This window comes from Hyla sarda, chromosome 5 (assembly GCF_029499605.1).
Source record: "Hyla sarda isolate aHylSar1 chromosome 5, aHylSar1.hap1, whole genome shotgun sequence".
Classification (NCBI taxonomy): Eukaryota; Metazoa; Chordata; class Amphibia; order Anura; family Hylidae; genus Hyla; species Hyla sarda.
The window spans coordinates 43,169,155-43,190,502 of NC_079193.1; the positions used below are offsets into that span (position 1 = coordinate 43,169,155).

At 43.0% G+C, this 21,348-nt stretch overlaps 1 protein-coding gene across 11 annotated transcripts in view; it reads right to left on the bottom strand.

Annotated features, from left to right (window-relative positions):
- MPP7 (MAGUK p55 scaffold protein 7) overlaps positions 1-21,348 on the bottom strand; it is a 413,461-nt gene that overhangs the window by 274,495 nt on the left and 117,618 nt on the right. For 5 of the 11 annotated variants that reach the window (XM_056519406.1, XM_056519411.1, XM_056519401.1 and 2 more), the window contains one exon: positions 15,177-15,247. The gene's annotated coding sequence lies outside the window, so the exon portion shown is untranslated. Of the gene's footprint in view, positions 1-9,522; positions 9,652-15,176; positions 15,248-21,348 lie in introns of all 11 variants that reach the window. The other 6 variants (XM_056519404.1, XM_056519402.1, XM_056519410.1 and 3 more) reach the window with 5 other exon arrangements.

The window sequence follows — 21,348 nt, forward strand, 5'->3', positions numbered from 1 at the left end:
AAGATCTGCAGATCCTAACCAACTACATGCTGTCCGGGCATCCTGGGTGTTTTGCAACAGCTGGAGAAACCATAGTTTTTAATTCTAAGACATGTCCTTTATCTGTCAGGAAAGAATCAGCATGGATTGAGGTTACAGAATCTGATAAGTAACACGGCTGCAGTACTAGACTAGGACACTAGAGGTCACTGTGGGTCTGCGTTATGCCGCTATACGTTGTTCCCAGCGCAGGCATTAGGGTGATTTGTTCTGTGTGTTCTCTTTTGAGCTTACAACAAACAAATCCTCAGGCCGGAGCGGTGAGGTCCATTAATCATCAGCCTTTTGTGGCGAAGAATAATTTCCCAGAACAGGACGGAGCAGTCACTTAATCTGGAGCTTCCTTCTGTACTGGGGAAGATTAGCTACTGCTCCGATTAAGGTTACAGCCATAAAATGTTCATTTATCCTGTGCACAGAGCAGAGAATAGATCCACGGAATGACCTCTATGTATACAATGTTCTGCTCACCTCGCCATGAACAATGTACCTGTTACATACCGCCATCTGAGATCTGCTCTGCAACCAGAATACACTGATCAATGGAGGAGGAATGATCGTAATCTGATCGTATGTCACTATTATGGTAAACTCGTGATAGGAGCGTAGACTCGGGATACTACAGAGACCAGGTAGTGAAGCACTCAGGTGTGCACATCTACTCATTCTAGTGATCAGTCAGGGTCTGAACACCTAGACCCCAAACCGAAACCTTTGACATGTCTCATCAACAGGTTAACTTTAAGCATAGAAAGAGGATAGGACGACAGTGAGGACAGAGCTCAATCAAGAGGCCACGGTTCACATGTGCAAGTTTTAGGACAAGTACCAAGGTCTTTCTAGCTAAAAGCAGACAGAAATTTGATTTTGGCATCTTCAGGGGGTTTCTTACTGCCATCTTAGATCTTCTTACTGCCTAACTACAACATCCTAGCTCCTGATGAGATTCAACTGGCTCCAAAACCCTACAGAATTGTGTCTATTCTGGTCTTTCATTTATTTCTAGGCTACGACATAGCTGTGAAGCTTATTTACTTGACCCATTGTTGCATTATTCTGCATGTATCTTGGCACATACAAAATGTGCATGCAATATGAGGCGCATTTTTTGTGCTAAGAGTTTGACCTGTATTTTGCAGGGAAAAGGGCATCAGAAAGACAGGAAGCAGTTTAGTCCCATTAAATGGAGCTAATCTATATCTGGAATTGAGACTAAATAAAATAGGGTGTGTGCAATAACCTTGTGTGTGCCAGGCTGCACTGCAGCTTTCTCCGAGCCACAATAGACATCAGGGGTTCTATCCTGAAGCTCCCATTATTTTATTTTTTTTTTTAAATCAACTGGTGCCAGAAAATTAAACAGATTTGTAAATTACTTCCATTAAAAAATCTTAATCCTTCCAGTACATATTAGCTTCTGAATTCTACAGAGGAAATTCTTTTCTTTTTTAAACACAGAGCTCTCTGCTGACACCATGACCACAGTGCTCTCTGCTGACATCTCTGTCCATTTTAAAAACTGTCCAGAGTAGGAGAAAATCCGCATAGCAAACATATGCTGCTCTGGACAGTTCCTAAAATGGACAGAGATGTCAGCAGAGAGCACTGTGCTCATGATGTCAGCCGAGAGCTCTGTGGTCATGATGTCAGCAGAGAGCACTGTGCTTGTGATGTCAGCAGAGAGCACTGTGGTCATGATGTCAGCAGAGAGCACTGTGCTTGTGATGTCAGCAGAGAGCTCTGTGTTTCAAAAAGAAAATCATTTTCTCTGTAGCATTCAGCAGACAATAAGTACTAGAAGGATCAAGATTTTTTAATAGAAGTCATTTACTTATCTGTTCAACTTTCTGCCACAAGTTGATTTAAAAAAACAAAAGTTTTCCACCCGAGTACCCCTTTAAATGGGAGCTTCAGAGCGGAACCACATGAAAAAAAGTGACAGATCACTTCTTATGCCACATGGTTTATTTTTTAAGTGTTTCCGTCATTTAAAAAACTTTTTCCATGTTTTCCAGCTCTGGGTCTGTTATGCTGTAGTGGCTCCACATCTTAGCGGTTAAATAAATCTGACCTTTTCACTGAATAGATTTATGCAGAGAAAAGGTCGGATTTAAAGGGGTACTCCGGTGAAAACCTTTTTTCTTTTAAATCAACTGGTGGCAGAAAGTTAAACATATTTGTAAATTACTTCTATTAAAAAATGTTAATCCTTCCAGTACTGATTAGCTGCTGAATGCTACAGAGGAAATTCCTTTCTTTTTGGAACACTGATGACATCACGAACACAGTGCTCTCTGCTGACATCTCTGTCCATTTTAGCAACCGTGCATAGCTGATGTATGCTAAGGGCAGCATGGTGGCTCAGTGGTTAGCACCGCTGCCTTGCAGTGCTGGGGGCTTGGGTTCAAATCCTACTAAGGACAACAATAAATAAAGTGTTATTATTGTTATAATAACGTCAGCCGAGAGAACTGTGCTTGTGATGTCATCAGAGAGCATTCCAAAAAGAAAATAATTTCCTCTGTAGTATTCAGCAGCTAATAAGTACAGGAAGGATTAAGATGTTTTAATAGAAGTAATTTACAAATATGTTTAACTTTCTGCCACCAGTTGATTTAAAAGAAAAAAGGTTTCTACCACAGCGGATCCTAGGAGTGAGACCCCTTACAATCACAACAATTGATATGTCTGTATAATGTGTCAGGACAGAAACACTTTACTGAACTTTGAAACCGCATAATTGGAAAAAGGTAAGGCATGTAGTATAGTGACACCTCTTTGGGAAAACCACCCAAAATTGCATTAAAACTTAGCCTCCTATGGGGTGCCCACTATAACAGGCCACAATAATGTATGGTGGGCTGATAATCTGTCACAAAATAAAATCTGTTCTGGATAAAGGGGTGGTCTTCTCAAAGAAGTGGTCTTTTAAAAGAGATTTTACTGTATTTCAAAATACCCAAGATAGGTCAACATCTAAGGCAGTGGTCTCCAACCTGCGGACCTCCAGATATTGCAAAACTACAACTCCCAGCATGCCCGGACAGCCAACGGCTGTCCGGGCATGCTGGGAGTTGTAGTTTTGCAACATCTGGAGGTCCGCAGGTTGGAGACCACTGATCTAAGGGATCAGTCAGATTATTCCCCTCTTCCCACTGACAACACATGCATGCTCAGCTGAACAGAGAGTGCATGTGTATGGAAATGCTGTCAACCAATAGAGCGTTTGGCTCAGGTAAAGAAGGTGTACGGGACCCTTAAAGGGGTACTCCGCTGGAAAAAACTATTTTTTATATGTTTTTTATTTTTTTTATCAACTGGTGCCAGAAAGTAAAACAGATTTGTAAATTACTTCTATTTAAAAATCTTAATCCTTCCAGTATTTATCAGCTGCTGTATGTTCCAGAGGAAGTTCTTTTCTTTTTCAATTTATTTTCCATCTGACCACAGTGCTCTCTGCTGACATCTCTGTCTGTCTCAGGAACTGTCCAGAGCCGGATAGGTTTTCTATGGGGATTTGCTCCTGGTCAGACAGAAAGGAAATTCAAAAAGAAAAGAACTCCCTCTGTAGTATACAGCAGCTGCTAAGTACTGGAAGGATTAAGATTTTTAAATAGTCATATACAAATCTGTTTTAAACTTTCTGGCACCAGTTGATTACATTTAATTTTTTTCCACCGGAGTACCCCTTTAAGAAACTGATTAGAGATGAGCGAACTTACAGTAAATTCGATTCGTCCCGAACTTCTTGGCTCGGCAGTTGATGACTTTTCCTGCATAAATTAGTTCAGCTTTCAGGTGCTCCCGTCACCTGGAAAAGGTGGATACAGTCCTAGGAGACTCTTTCCTAGGACTGTATCCACCTTTTCCAGCCCACCGGAGCACCGGAAAGCTGAACTAATTTATGCAGGAAAAGTCATCAACTGCCGAGCCGAGAAGTTCGTGACGAATCGAATTTACTGTAAGTTCGCTCATCTCTAAAACGGATAGCCAGGATTTTTAACTACTCAAAGTATGAAAGAAGAGGGTTATCTCGGTGGGAGGAGGGGGCACAGACTGTTTCCTCCGAAAATAATAATTTTCCATTGATTTAATGTATTTGGAAAAAGAAAAAGTTAAGAATTGATGCAAGTTCTTAAAAAAGTAAAGCTCTTTTCTTCCAGATTACCTCCCAACAGGCTTCGGGGAGGTGGGATCAGGTTAAGGGGGAGAACGTTACTGCAAAACTTAGTGTACGCAATTTTTCATGTATACAGTACACTGACTGAATTCTAAAAAAACATACCTGGGGGGGGGGGGGGGGGGGGGGAATAGGGTCTCGGCAAGGTCTGCGGCAATGAATTATGGAGGGCAGATCCAAGGACAACAACCGGTGATGATAAATTAGTGAAGAGTCAACCTGGGCGAGATCTATGGAGCTGCGCCTCGCTGAAGAGGTGCTGAGTGATGTACAGATCTATAAATAATAGGGTGCACCAAGGCTGAGGACCGGCTTTACAGCCTGGATGATTTATGGCAGGGGCTCCAGAGCAGACAGAGGCATTCGCTGAGAATCATCTGTGTGTGTGGTGCCAAAGGAAGAAGCATTTATCATGGTCCTATTATTATCGGGAACACAAGATCTGATCTACGTGTGATGTAGATCCATTGGATCCAATCCCACATTTTGATCTGATGTAGGTAGACTAGTAAATAATGTGTAATAGTGGAGCATCAGAGGTTTTGACCGGGGGAGGGTTCGGTTGCCCCATTTGCTCCATTTCCGGAGAGATAGGGTTAGTGGTGTAGGCTTTGTACTCCGCTCTGCTCGTGTCTCCGAGGATCAGCCGAGAAATTCTGAACCCAACTGAAAGGGCACAACACTTTTTTTTTTTTTTAATCAACTGGTGCCAGAAAGTTTTACAGCTATGTAAATTACTTCTATTAAATAATCTTAATCCTTCCAGTACTTATCAGCTGCTGTATGCTCCACATGAAGTTCTTTTATTTTTAGATTTCATTTTTGTCTGACCGCAGTGCTCTCTGCTGACACCGCTGTCCATTTTAGGAACTGTCCAGAGCAGGATAGGTTTGCTATGGGGATTTGCTCCTGCTCTGGACAGTTCCTAAAATGGACAACGGTGTCAGCAGAAAGCACTGTGGTCAGGCAGAAAAGAAATTTAAAAAAGGAATACAACTTCATGTGGAGCATACAGCAGCTGATAAGTACTGGAAGGATTAAGATTTTTAATAGGAGTAATTTACAAATCTGTTTAACTTTCTGGCACCAGTTGATTAAAAAAAAAAAAAAAAAAAAAGTTTTCCAGCGGACTAACACTTTAAAAACCGCTGGCCACCGGCAGGGAGTGAAAAAAAAGACGCTACAGCCTTCGGCTGTAGCGTCTTTTTTTCCCTCCCTGCCGGTGGCCAGCGGTTTTTGGTGAAGGCGAAATAAAAGTTACATTTTAAGATGAGTGCCAAAGAGTTTTCTACATTCTTTGTTATACTGGACATTGTATTTTTTCTCTTTGTGCACTCCATAGTTTATCCGGACTATCACTCCCATCATAGCATATTCTCATTTATTTTTTAAATATAGATGCATGTAGCTATAGTGCCACCCTGACTTTCCTCTAGTGCCACTCTGTGTATTGTATTGCAAGTTTTGTAAATTGTCTAAAAGTGATTGTCTAAAACGAGTTGCCACTTAAAGTGGTTATCCAGGAAAAAACTTAGATAGATTATATATATATATATATATATATATATATATATATATATATATATAATCAACTGGCTACAGAAAGTTAAACAGATTTGTAAATTACTTATGAGCTGCTGATGTTGAGTTGTTCTTTTCTGTCTAAGTGCTCTCTGATGACACGTGTCTCGCGAACTGTCCAGAGTAGAAGCAAATCCCCATAGCAAACCTTTTCTACTCTGTGCAGTTCCCGAGACAAGCAGAGATGTCAGCAGAGAGCACTGTTGCCAGACAGAAAATATATATATATATATATATATATATATATATAAAATCAACTGGCTACAGAAAGTTAAACAGATTTGTAAATTACTTATGAGCTGCTGATGTTGAGTTGTTCTTTTCTGTCTAAGTGCTCTCTGATGACACGTGTCTCGCGAACTGTCCAGAGTAGAAGCAAATCCCCATAGCAAACCTCTTCTACTCTGTGCAGTTCCCGAGACAAGCAGAGATGTCAGCAGAGAGCACTGTTGCCAGACAGAAAAGAACAACTCCACCTCAGCAGCTGATAATTATTGGAAGGATTAAGATTTTTTAATAGAAGTAATTCACAAATATGTTTAACTTTCTGGAGCCAGTTGATATAAAAAAAAAAAAGTTTAAAGGTTTTTCCTGGAATACCCCTTTAATGTGATAAGGCTAATAGTGCAAATACAATAGTCCGTACTAAGGAAAAATTAAACTGTTGCTCATGCACCTTCTTTTTTTCCAAATATATTTTGAAAGCACAAAAATGCAAAAAGCACAGATTTTTAAGAACTGTATGTGGTACAGTAATGAAGGAATGAAGCAATGCAATAAAAAAGCATAACTAAGTTGGCACGTGTGGTTCTTTACAGATCAAAGGAGAACTTAGAACACAAGTTCAAACCGCAATACTAAACAAAAAATAAATCCGCAATGATAGAACAATGTAACAAACATGGGGAAAAGAACCAATATGCAACACTTGATCATACAGAATGGAAAGGGGACTCGGTAGATGTCATAGAAAGCAAAAAGATCCAATTGGGCGTCTTCAAGCGGGGGTTTAAAACAAAGAAGAACAAGTTAAATAGGAAAGGTCAGGTGGGGGGTATATACGCATATTCATACAGATGACACAATTGTGGGTTAGGTTAGCCAGCAGTGCAGAGTGCGCACAACCAGGGAGACCAGAAGGTGCCGCATTTGTCTGGGTTGCCCCTATGTTAATATATACATTTCTTATATGGTAGGGAACCACTGACACGCAACCCATTGGGCCAATGACAGATCATTGATACTTCTACTTGAATTCACATTGTGTTTTCTATCCCCTCTCTTTTTTTGTTTGTTTTAACTTGTGTCTGCACTCTGCCCCACCCCCTCAGCCCAACCCTATATAAGTAGCAGGTAGCTACACAAGGGCCATTTCTTTCCTAGCAGCCTCCCAGTCTGACTGGGAGCACATGGTAAGTGAGCTTTTACACCCTGTTCCCACTGGTGTGGTGCTGTGCGGCGTCCGTTGCTGCCGAGGCACCGTGTCTGTGGGGGGGTGCGACCCATGGACTGGGTTAAGTGGCATTGGGGCCGCTCTGCCAGTGGGTCGTTCCCCCCGTGGGCAATGGTGTTGCAGCGGTGGTGGTCGCCACCCAGTGCTACACCATTTTATGCTAGGGACGATAGGGACCCACTCTAAATAGGTGGCCTTGACGTGGTGAGTGGGCTTGTACCTTTTGATCAAAATGTATCCTAATAACCTGTTCGTTTTTGAATTTATGCTGAGAAGCAATTAGATCAAAATACAATATGTAGATGTGCGACCATGTCTGTTTCTTCTACTTGAATTGGAAGATCATTGATACAATTACGAGACACCGGCTTCCTCACGTTTCTCGTAGGAAGGTTCTCTCAGAGGTGAAATATTGAGCAGACCGATTCACATGGTCAACAAGATCCCACCAAGCGCATGCACTTTTAATAAGGAAAGGTCACTGTCTGACCCCAGGAACCAATCTATTAGCTGAATAAATTTCATTAAACCTGAAAAAGTCTCTCTGGAGACCACAGTAAAATCTACTGGGAATTCGGTGAAGATTAGATGACATGTTCTTTTGTTTTTCACTCAGGCTTGGACCTTGACGTCTCAGCTTGTTCAATAAGGTCATAGAGAACAGATGGAAGCAGCTCAGCCAGCAGGACACATGTAGTTATAAAGTTGTATAGCAGATCCCAGAATGAGCAACAGATGACAAAAGCCTCCATGGCAGAAAACACCCACCTCAGCCAAATTCATTCACCTGCTGTTGAGATTCAAGCGAGACAATGGCAATGTAATGTATACATACAGCATAGAGAACAGAAGAAGCAGCCACACAATAAGGGCATTGTAAGGGCAAAAGCTCCCAAGTCTGAAAGAGGATAAAAATAAAAACTACAAGACCAATAATAACATTGTAAAGCACAACAAGTAGTATTAATACTAAAAGGGGCCATCCAGTGAAAAGGATTTAAAAAAAAAAAAAAAACATTCACAGGCTGCCAAATAAAACCTATACTTACCTCACACTCTGTAGCCTCTGGTAATGCTGCATCTGGTCTCAGCCGCGCTCCACTTCCTGGTGCCAATCACCACCTGAGGCGGGGAACTCCCAGAGAAGTATTGATCCCCAGCACTAGGAACTGAACTTCACCACAGACCGCGTGTTGGGGTCCACCTGACACACTGCCGCTCAGCCAATCACTGGTCGCAGCGGTTGTGAAGGCACTTAATGTATTGGGCTCCAGCACCAGAATATGGAGCACGGTGTAGATCAGGACCAGGGTTATCAGAGTCTAAGACAGGGGGCTCAAATTGGTGGCCCTCCAGATGTTGCAAAACTTCAACTCCCAGCATTCCCGACAGCCATTCGCTGCAGCAAATGGCTGTCTGGGCATGTCCAGGCATGCTGGGAGTTGAAGTTTTGCAACATCTGGAGGGCCGCCAGTTTGAGACCCCTGGTCTAAGGGAACCGAGTGAGTGGTAAGTATAGGGTTTTTAAACACTTTCCAGCACTTTCCTATGGGTTTGCCATGTCAAGATGGCGATACCCCTTTCAGTGTATGGACACCTTTAACCTTTATCATCTGATATTGCCCAAGTGAAGAGAAATGTAGCGCTGCATATTATATGTATATAATATATATATGTATATATAACAGACATGCCAGGACAGATGTTTCCTTTCTGACAAAACAAGATGACGTAAGGAGCTGAATTCCCTGGTGTATTTTACTCTCTCCTATTTTTTTTATCTGTTCTTAACTACTCCTGCATTGCAGCAAACACTTGCAATATTTCATTTCAAGAAACCACTGACATGGTGCAGAAGCTAAAGCTGCTATGAATCACCCCGAGCTCCATCAAAGCTAATTTGCTTGTAATGACCAGATGACAGAATTTGTCTTTCTAGCATTCTGCGCTCTCATTTTTACATCCAAGGCGTTTGGACTCTGTGGTCCAGCCGGTGAAATTAGCAAAACTGGTGCCAAAAAACCTCTCGTCCCAGTGAATACGCCGACTTCTCATATGCTTCTTGCTTCGCTTTCAGACTTTCAAGGAAATTAAGCAGCTAATTAGAAAGTAGCATAAAATATTAGCAGAGCCGGAGTGCCAGGCTTTGTAAGTGCCGAACCTGGCAGAGAGAAGTGATGGAAAGGCACCGAGGACACAACTTTCTACAAGAACAGCAAGAATTGCTAACTTAGACTTTCTATTACTTTGGAGAGAAAAAAAAACTTACCTACCCCAGTCCTTTGGTAATCCTGCTCCTTACTGTCCCCTACTGGTTATCTCTTCTCCCTCCTACCAAGACAGGATGTCAAGCAGGACCTGCCTGCTCAGCCAATCACTGGTCACTGTGGTGTTCTGCCTTGGCCAAGCAGCAGATGAGCATAAGGAGAAGAGACAGGAGCACCAAAAAAACGTGTAGGTAAGTATCAGCTTTTTTTTTTCTCTAGTCTTAGTAATATGTATAATATATTTTTTACATAAATACCACTTTAAGTAAACTATAACTTATTTCATCATGTCTTTCACAGATTAGTTATTATCATTTAAATGGGCACTGTCACCAACTTTATTTTTTGATATGTTGTAGTACTACAACATATCTCTGATATACTTTTATTTAATTTTTTTTCATTAAAAAGGTTCAATTTACATTTAAAAACCGGCTACTGAAAAAGGACTGATTTTGGAGTGGCAATCAGTCCTTTTTCAGTTAGGCTGCACTCGCTCCCTGCCTGTCAATCAGACAGGCAGGAGCGAGTGCATTGGCTCCCCGGCCACTGGCTGGGAGGCCACTCCTCCCGCACATCGCCGCCGCCGCTGTCCCTGCACGCCCGCTGCCGGACTCTGCAGTAACTGCAAGTGTAATGAGGGAACGGGGTAGGCGGGTTGGGGGAGGAGGGAACGGGCTAGTGCCGTAGCGGGGGTGGGGAGGGGGGGGGGGAATGGGCTAGTGCCGTAGCGGGGGGGGGGGGGGGGCGTTAACGGGCAAGCAAAAAAAAAAAAAAATAGGATGGTGGGAGCTACCCTTTAAGGTTTGGAGCTCTGAATCTCAGGTATAAACAAAAATTCTAACTGGTTTTCCATAGGATAGGTACTGTAGGCAGCTACATCTTAGTTCCGTCAAAGTGAATAGGACTGAGATGCGATTCTAGGCAAAGGTACTCAATACACCAATGTTTGGAGTTGTGCCTTGGTAACAAAGGGAACGCAGTGCCTCCCAAAGCGCCAAGGCCTCTCCGTTCATCCGATGAATAATCTTAGGAGTTACACTACGACTAATCTGATATTGGAGAGGCCACCAAAGTCTCAGCTTCACTCCCACAGATCAGCTAACTGCAAGTGACACAGCGCTTCGGGGGAGGGGGACTGTGCGGCTTAATCCCACCCAAGTAAATAATAGTGAGCTGCAATACCAGACATAGCCATCACAAACTTACGGCGCTGTGCCTAGGAAATAATTAAGGGACATGGCCCATTTAGTCAGATTATCAGTGGCAGTCCCATGGAGTCAGACTCTTACTCAGCTGATATTTATGATCTATTCTAAGGATAGGACATCAATATAAACGTCTTATAAAACTTTAAAAGTTAAGTGCTGGTTGGAAGTTTGGGAATTTATGACACTCTCTCTTATTATCGAGTTTGAAGTATAAACAGAATATATTAGTTGGTCTATAGCTCCACCTAGTGGTGGCTGCAGACAGCACACTTATTTAAAAAAATAAAAATAAAATCTTCTTGGTTGCATTGGTAACAAGGTGATTTTAGGGTCCTCACTGATTATATTGAGCTCCTGAGAGCCCCCTCCATGGTGCACAGCCATTTCCTATTCTCTGTTTGCCAGTAGGACACACACAGTTACTTCCTCCTCTCTGCTATGTTATCGGTGCTGGTGAAATACACTGAACAAGCTGGTACTTTGCTAGGTTTAGGATTAACACAGGACACTACTATAGATAGCAAGGAAAGGGTTACACTAAGCACTGCTGCTGCTGAGATGAGAGGGAAGTCTTGATTTACCTTGCATGGACAAAGCAGATCCTCTGGACACTAACAAATATTATGTACACAGCCCGGCTCTCTTCTGCGCATACCACATGGCTACTTCCTGCAATCCATCTTGATGTCTCTGTTACTAGAGATGGATTTTCCCTAACAACTGGCAGTGGACAGCACACTGCAGGGAAGGGTGACACCTAGTGGACAAGACTTTAGAGCTGGTTTTCTGATGAAAGGAGTCATTTTTGGCAAATTAAGTGATTAACAAAAACGTTAAGAATCACATATGCTATCAGACGGAGGGAAGTTGTTTGAAATGAAAGAAAAACTTATGTCTATGTAGGAGATCTGGAGCTTTGTGTCAGGAAAACAGGCCCTTCACTGCGATAAAGATGAATACAGCCAGAATTCTGAACAATAAAATTCAATGGTGTCCAGTCCTCCGCACTGTACACACGACCATGATAGTTATTATAACTATCAGCCAGCACAGTCATTACACACATGGCTCTGATGTACCAGCTACTTCATCAAGGATCTATAAAACAGAATCATTTTATGCTCAAGGCTGTAGTCATAATACTCAACAACTGGTGTTACAAGATGTGTCATTTCTATCTCTTAAGCCAAAGCACATAACCAGACATTAAATGGGCAGAGATTGCTCCAAGGCTCCATAAATAAACCACATTAATTCGATGGGTCTTCATTCACACGGGCTACGGGATTACGAGGGAAGCCAAGAAATATGCTGTCTTTTCAGTTCTCACTATTCTACGCTCACAACCAACTACAAAACGTTACTTATTTGTGTCTTAATGAGCTTCACAAGGGACCCGGGCGTCCTGCTCCTCTTTGTTCTAGTGCCAATCATGATCAGTGCCATGGAAATGCCCAGAGATGGTGGATTTATCTGCTCGGTGTAGCATACACGTGGGATGACATCACTCATTCATCTTGTCAGAGACATGTAATGGGAACAGCAGAGCTACTACCACTGACAAACCCCTACCACAGGGAAACTGGCACCGGACCAGAGGTGCCCAGGAGATGACAACTCCGGACATCTGGAGAGGCTATTATTACACACTTATTTCGAGATGCAGGACTGAAAAACGTTACAAGTGTGATTAAGAAAATACACGGCAGCTCTCCGATCCTGAATTCACATGTGACGGACAGCCCGGCCAACGCTGAAGATGGAAATGGTGACTAAGGAAAGGGTTGGTGTCCGTGCCAATTACAGTGGGGTATATTAAAGATTGGGACAAGTTACCAAGATCCAGAGAGAGATAATACCTAGAAATACAGGCAGTGAATCCTTGCCTGGGTCACTAGGAGGAGGGCCAATACCCCCAAAAAATCATTATATAAGAGGAAGCATTAAAGGGGTTATCCAGGAAAAAACTTTTGTTTATATATCAACTGGCTCCAGAAAGTTAAACAGATTTGTAAATTACTTCTATTAAAAAATCTTAATCCTTTCAGTACTTATGAGCTTCTGAAGTTAAGGTGGTTCTTTTCTGTCTAAGTGCTCTCTGATGACACGTGTCTCGGGAACCGCCCAGTTTAGAAGAAAATCCCCATAGCAAACATCTTCTAAACTGGGCGGTTCCCGAGACACGTGTAATCAGAGAGCACTTAGACAGAAAAGAACAACTCAACTTCAGAAGCTCATAAGTACTGAAAGGATTAAGATTTTTTAATAGAAGTAATTTACAAATCTGTTTAACTTTCTGGAGCCAGTTGATATATATATTAAAAAAAAGTTTTTTCCTGGATAACCCCTTTAAAAGGGTTCTCACACAAAGTGACTTAAAGAATTGTCAAACAGTTATGGACACGTTCACCAAGGATCTGTGCTTGTGTTGGTGGTAAATGGCCGCGTCCTGTGTCCCACCGCCCATCACACTGCCGTCTTGTTTTTGTGAACTGGCTACTTCCTGTTTCTGTGCCCTCCCCCAGACTACAATTCCCAAGATCCTTTTTTTCAAGGCGAGAGGTGACTTATTTCCCTCCTATACATCGGTCGCACCATAGCACAACCTGACACACAAGCTGTGGATCTGTGTGAGGATGAATGCACATGTGCGCTGGTAACGTCATCAGGGGGCTGGCTTCATACACAGCAGACAAAGCAAACAAGCCCCCTTTCACCACCTGACTTGTGATGTATTATCTCGAGCCATAGAGCAAGCTGGGAAAGGTCAGAAACAAAACTTTTTGTAAGTTGCAGAAAATAAACTTCCGAGGAAAAGAAAGACAAATAAATTCAAATATCAGCCACCGAACACAGGTAAGTGAAGATTATCAGTAAGTAGACTACCTTTGATGCCTTTGTCTCACATGCAAGGAATCAAAAAATCCCGGAATACTCCTTTAAATCCCTGAATCAGGAAGCCAGACAGAAGGGCAGACATAACACAATATGATGTCCCTAACCCGGCCAATCCGATGCACCATTACAAAAAAAGTTGGCTGAACAAGCTGATTTTGGCTGGATTGTCTGAGTAGAGCGTATGAGGACCTCCAAATTCTGTCCAGACAGGTGATATGAGGAATGAAGGATCGGCATGTTGAATTTCAACTTCCAGATCCTTTTGTTCTTGGAGACATGAGCTGCCACCAGAGGAATCTGGCAGCAGCTTACCTCTCCTCTCTCCATTCAGAACACATGCACACTTGGCCAAGTCAAAGTTCATGTGTATGGGGGTGAAAAGAAAGCTGTCATCCAAGCAAATGTTTAGCCAATAGCTGTTGCATGTGTATGTCTACCTTTAGATCAGCGTTTCCCAAACAGGGTGCCTTCAGCTGTTGCAAAACTACAACCCACAGCATGCCCAGACAGCCTAAGGCTGTCCGGGCATGCTGGGGGTTGTAGTTTTGCAACAGCTAGAGGCACCCTGGTTGGAAAAATCTGCTCTAGATCCTATGTTTTTGGGGGTATAACATGCATTTATTAACATTTTCAGCACTGTTTAGAGCCGCATTGTAGTGACTTGTTCTTGCTAAAGACTGCAGATTTATTTCTCAGCCTGTAGGTGGATCAGCCCCTTTCTTACCCTGTACAGACTTTAATGTAAATATGATCTCTTAAATAATTTTCTTATGACAGTCTAGATAGGTTGATCCATCAGGGACTTAGTGTTGAGACCCCCGCCAATCTCTAGGTGCAGGTTCTGCTGAGACATCTAGTCTTGGAAGTAGCAACGCGTGGTGAGCAACTGGGAACCAAGGCAGGTGAGTATTGTGTAATTTTTTTTTTTCTTTTTTTTTTTCTTTTTTTTTTTAACCAGCCTACAGAAACAAATAAAAAGTTTTCTGGATCATGAAATACCCCTTAAAGGGGTACTCCACTGGAAAATATATATATTTTTTAAATCAACTGGGGACAGAAAGTTCAACAGATTTGTAAATGACTTCTATTAAAAAATCTTTTTCCATCCAGTACTTATCAGCTGCTATATGATCCGCAGGAAGCAATTTCCTTTCTGCCTGACCACAGTGCTCTCTGCTGACACCTCTGTCCGTTTTAGGAACTGTCCAGAGTACAAGCAAATCCCCATAGAAAACCTATCCTACTCTGGACAGTTCCTAAAATGGACAGAGGTGTCAGCAGAGAGCACTGTGGTCAGGCAGAAAGGAAATTTAAAAAGAAAATAACTTCCTGTGGATCATATAGCAGCTCATAAGTACGGAAAGGATTAAGATTTTTTTCTAATAAAAGTAATTTACAAATCTGTTTAACTTGCTGGCACCAGTTGATTTAAGAAAAATGTTTTCCAGTGGAGTACCCCTTTAAATAGAGTTGTTGTTTTTTTTTTTTTCTGTTTTTTAAACAAAAATTTTTTTTCTGTTTTTTAAACAAAATTATAATTTTTTTACCTTTATAGTAAAGCTGAGGTACTCCAGCTGCGGAATGACTACAAGAAATCTTCAGACATTATGACTCTATCCTAGGACAAAACAGAATATAAAATTAAAACCAACATACAGAAGGATAGCTAATGATATGACATTTGAAGCATGTGACAGAACAACAGAACACCAATCACATGAACGCCAGATCCTGCCACATCACAAGTTATGAGTTACTCTTTATCACAAAGCAAAGCTCATCATCTTCTCAAAGCCTTAAAGGGGTACTCCCATGGAAAACTTTTATTTTTTAAATCAACAGGTGCCAGAAAGTTAAACAGATTTGTAAATTACTTCTATTAAAAAATATTAATCCTTCCAGTACTTTTTAGTACTCTGCTGTCCATTTTTGGAACTGTCCAGAGCAGGAGAAAATCCCCATAGCAAACATATGCTGCGCTGGACAGTTCCGAAAATGGACAGCAGAGGTCAGCAGAGAGCACTGTGGTCGTGACATCAGAGAAATCCAAAAAGAAAAGCATTTCCTCTGTAGTAATACAGCCCATAAAATGTATTGGAAGGATTAAGATTTGTTTAAAAGAAGTAATTTATAAATCTGGTTAACTTTCTGGCACCAGTTGATTTAAAAAAATAAATAAATAAATAAAAGTTTTCCACAGGAGTACCCCTTTTAATTGACAGTATATTATCATTCACACATGGTTTATAACAAAAGAGCAGGACATGGCTCAATCTCAAAGATAAGGGCTTAAAGGGGTTATCCATGAATAGAAAAAGACAGTTAATTTATTTCAAAAACCCCTCCCTGTCCGTCTCCAGGTTGGGTGTGGTTCTGCAGCTCAGTTCCATTAAAGTGAATTGAGCTAAGTTGTAATACCACCCCCAACCTGGAGACAGACGGGGAGCTATTTTTGAAAAAAATTAGCTCTGTTTTGCTATTCCCGGATAACCCCTTTAATACTACACTATTGTCTATCGTCCCTGTGGTCAGCTATGAAGACAGCAACAGAAATAATGTACAGAGGATGTTTGCTTTGGAGGATCCTGGATTACTGTCCGGGCATGCTGGGAGTTATAGTTTTGCAAGAGCTGGTGGTCCACAGTATGGAGACCACTGATCTATAGGGTCTTCTCAGAATAAAATCTAGAGCAGTGGTCTCCAACCTGCGGACCTCCAGATGTTGCAAAACTACAACTCCCATCCATTGGATGTCGGGGCATTCTGGGAGTTGTAGTTTTGCGACATCTGGAGGTCTGCAGGTTGAAGACCACTGATCTAGAGGATCAGGACAATCATATACTCTATATATATTTTTCATCCGCCTCATTATTAAAATCCCATGACTCAAACTATAAGAGGCACATAGTGTTCTGCAGCTCCGTGTCATCGTACAGAACTCAAGTCCTCAGCCACCCACACGTAGCGTCAGATCTATCCGGAGAGTCAGCGGTATATGTGCTCATCACATTGTTATATAGGAAAAGGGATTCAGCCTTTTAGTTTATGACACTACATCATGTACCGACTACTGTCAATGGGACTTTATGGGGCTAAAATAACCAGGATATTACCAGAGAACTGCTCTATACAACGTCCAGAGGATAGGACGGCATCAGTTGTTTCTAACGTTTTAGAGAGGAATCAGCCATCCCTACAACATGGCTGCATGGGTTTATTGTTGTTGGGGATACACTGCACCTGGCTCAATTATGGGGATACACTGCACCTGGCCCAACTATGGGGATACTCTGCACCTGGATCAACTATGGGGATACACTGCACCTGGCCCAACTATGGGGATACACTGCACCTGGCTCAATTATGGGGATACACTGCACCTGGCTCAATTATGGGGATACACTGCACCTGGCTCAATTATGGGGATACACTGCACCTGGCTCAATTATGGGGATACACTGCACCTGGCTCAATTATGGGGATACACTGCACCTGGCCCAAATATGGGGATACACTGCACCTGGCTCAACTATGGGGATACACTGCACCTGGCCCAAATATGGGGATACACTGCACCTGGCTCAACTATGGGGATACACTGCACCTGGCCCAACTATGGGGATACACTGCACCTGGCTCAACTATGGGGATACACTGCACCTGGCCCAACTATGGGGATACACTGCACCTGGCTCAACTATGGGGATACTCTGCACCTGGCTCAACTATGGGGATACACTGCACCTGGCTCAATTATGGGGATACACTGCACCTGGCTCAATTATGGGGATACACTGCACCTGGCTCAACTATGGGGATACACTGCACCTGGCCCAAATATGGGGATACACTGCACCTGGCTCAACTATGGGGATACACTGCACCTAGCCCAAATATGGGGATACACTGCACCTGGCTCAATTATGGGGATACACTGCACCTGGCCCAACTATGGGGATACACTGCACCTGGCTCAATTATGGGGATACACTGCACCTGGCTCAACTATGGGGATACACTGCACCTGGCCCAACTATAGGGATACAATGCACCTGGCTCAATTATGGGGATACACTGCACCTGGCTCAACTATGGGGATACACTGCACCTGGCTCAATTATGGGGATACACTGCAGCTGGCTCAATTATGGGGATACACTGCAGCTGGCTCAACTATGGGGATACTCTGCACCTGGCTCAACTATGGGGATACACTGCAGCTGGCCCAACTATGGGGATACTCTGCACCTGGCTCAACTATGGGGATACTCTGCACCTGGCTCAACTATGGGGATACACTGCACCTGGCTCAACTATGGGGATACTCTGCACCTGGCTCAACTATGGGGATACTCTGCACCTGGCTCAACTATGGGGATACACTGCAACCGGCTCAACTATGGGGATACACTGCACCTGGCTCAATTATGGGGATACACTGCACCTGGCTCAATTATGGGGATACACTGCACCTGGCTCAATTATGGGGATACACTGCACCTGGCTCAATTATGGGGATAGAGATCATAGAAAAAATAACAAATTATATTGTTAAAATTTCATGGGGGGGGGGGGTGCCATTAAAATGTATCCTTTATTGGTATGCATTAAAATACACAAAAAATTATGTGCATAAATTATACCGCCACCTCAAATAATCAAAGGGTGTGTAGGATACCACCAAACAATTACCACAGTTTTGTGGATTTACTAAATACTTAGTATTATTTGCTCTTATGCCTGGCTCAATTATGAGGATACACTGCACCTGGCTCAATTATGGGGATACACTGCACTTGGCACAACTATGGAGATACAATGCACCTGGACCAACTATAGGGATACAATACAGCTGGCCCAACTATGGAGATACAATGCACCAGGACCAACTATAGGGATACAATGCACTTGGCCCAACTATGGGGATACAATGCACCTGGCCCAACTATGGAGATACAATGCACCTGGACCAACTATAGGGATACAATACAGCTGGCCCAACTATGGAGATACAATGCACCAGGACCAACTATAGGGATACAATGCACTTGGCCCAACTATGGGGATACAATGCACCTGGCCCAACTATGGAGATACAATGCACCTGGACCAACTATAGGGATACAATGCACTTGGCCCAACTATGGGGATGTAATGCAGCTGGCTCAACTATGAGGATACACTGCACCTGGATCAGTTATGGGGATACACTGCACCTGGTTCCATTATGGGGATACACTGCACCTGGATCAGTTATGGGGATACACTGCACCTGGTTCCATTATGGGGATACACTGCACCTGGCTCAACTATGGGGATTCACTGCAGCTGGCTCAATTATAGGGATACAATGCACCTGGCTCAATTATGGGGATACACTGCCGCTGGCTCAATTATGGGGATACACTGCACCTGGATCAATTATGGGGATGTAATGCAGCTGGCTCAATTATGGGGATACACTGCACCTGGCTCAACTATGGGGATACACTGCACCTGGCTCAATTATGGGGATACACTGCACCTGGTTCAGTTATGGGGATACACTGCAGCTGGCTCAACTATGGGGATACACTGCACCTGGCTCAATTATGGGGATACACCGCAGATAGCTCAATTATGGGGATACACCGCAGCTAGCTCAATTATGGGGATACACCGCAGCTAGCTCAATTATGGGGATACACTGCAGCTTGATTAGTTATGGGGATTCACTGCATCTGGATCAGTTATGGGGATACACTGCATCTGGATCCATTATAGGAAACACAGCCTGGATCAGTTTATGGTGGACACTGATACAAATGCAGTGTTTCACCATAAGTGACCAAAGCGCAGTGCCCACCATAACTGATGCAGGCTCCGTGTCCTCTATAACGGATCCAGGTGCTGTGTCCGCCATAACTAAGCCAGGTGCAGTGCCCCTTTCCCCCATAACAGATCGAGGTGCAGCATCTCTCCCCCATAACTGTTCCAACTGCAGTGTCCCTCCATAATGGATCCAGATGCAGTGTTCCTCCATAACTGACCAAGAGGGCAATTATGGAGGGACACTGCAGTTATGAGGGGGGATGAGACACTGCACCTGGATCAGTTATGGGGGAAGGGGGCACTGCACCTGGATCAGTCGTAGAGGGGGGGGGGGGGGGACACTGCATCTGGCTCAGTTATTTGAAGACACTGCACCTGAATGCGTTATTGGGGTGGGGGTATTGCATCTGAATAAGGTATGGGGGACGCTGCGCATGCATCAGTTATTTGCAACACTGCACCCGGATCAGTAATGGGAAACACTGACTGCATCAGCTACAGGGACATGGTGCCTGCATCAGTTAAGGGGGACACTGCAGCCCTAACAGTTATCGGGACACAGCACCTGGCTTAGTTACGGAGCTTCACTCCCCCTGGCGAATTAGGGGCACAGCATCTGGATCAGTTATGAGGCACCTTGTTTAGTTATGGGGGGGCACTGTGTTTGGTTCTGTTTTCCAGAAGCAGATAACCGGAAAGGTTAAGGAAGATAACCAATGTCATCAGCTATTCCATAGATTATATATCCATTCACTGTCGATAATAGTCTACAGAAATACAAACCAAAACTACAAGTAAAGGCCTGACATCCCCTCAGATCTCGGCTACACACTGACCTTGCTCATGAATGTCGCACTATTCTCACTTCTTACACGGAGCGTTTCACTTACAGAGTAACCCAAACCCTGACAAACCGTCACAGTGAAGCAGGTTGAGCAGGTTCTGAGTATACCATGTAAGATAACCACATAGGTAGGATTTACACCCGCAGATCTTGGCTGTATGTAATTCGGCATGGATGAGCCAGTCCTAGGCATCTAGAGGATCAAATGACACCTCCCCGAAGATACACCGACAGTTCAGGAGAGCAGAAGGCGGATATAAACCTAGATTTTTTTGACCGTGCACAATAGGAATGTAATAATGTAATAGTCTGGACCAGTGTCTCCCAACCAGGGAGCCTCCAGATGCTGCAAAACTACAACTCCCAGCATGCCTGGACAGCCCTAGTAACACATCTTCACCAGGGGCCATAGAGCCACTATACACCAGGGCTTGGCAGAATTTACTCTGCATTCACATCCAGTTTTTGAAATACGGTTCCCGTGTCAGTTTTTCTTGTAAAAAAATAAATAAAAATAATAAACTTATGTCTCAAAACGGAATCGAACCATATACAACCATATATACCTCTGTACGGTTTTAAACCGTATAAGGTTTGAAAACTGATGTCCGGTTGCATACAGTTTAATAAGTTAAAAAAAAAAAAACACGGATACGGTTTTATGTTTGTCCTTAATTAAATAAAGTTCTTTTTGTTCTATTTGTGGGGGAAGAACTTTCAGCATGCACTGCGCATGTGCAAACTGCAAAACCGTATTGTGCAAACTGGATGAAATCGTACGCACATACGGTTCTGTACAGTTACTCTTGACCACAATAAAAAAAAAACGTATACAGGTTGTATCCGTTTTTTCACCCAGACATAAAACCGTAGTAGACTAATGTGGGGAATCTGTGCTAAGGCTACCTAATATGGGGTAACTGTGCTACGGCTATCTACAGTGGGGATCAAAAGTTTGGGCACCCCAGGTAAAAATTTGTATTAATGTGCATAAAGAAGCAAAGGAAAGATGGAAAAATCTCCAAAAGGCATCACATTACAGATTAGACTCTTATAATATGTCA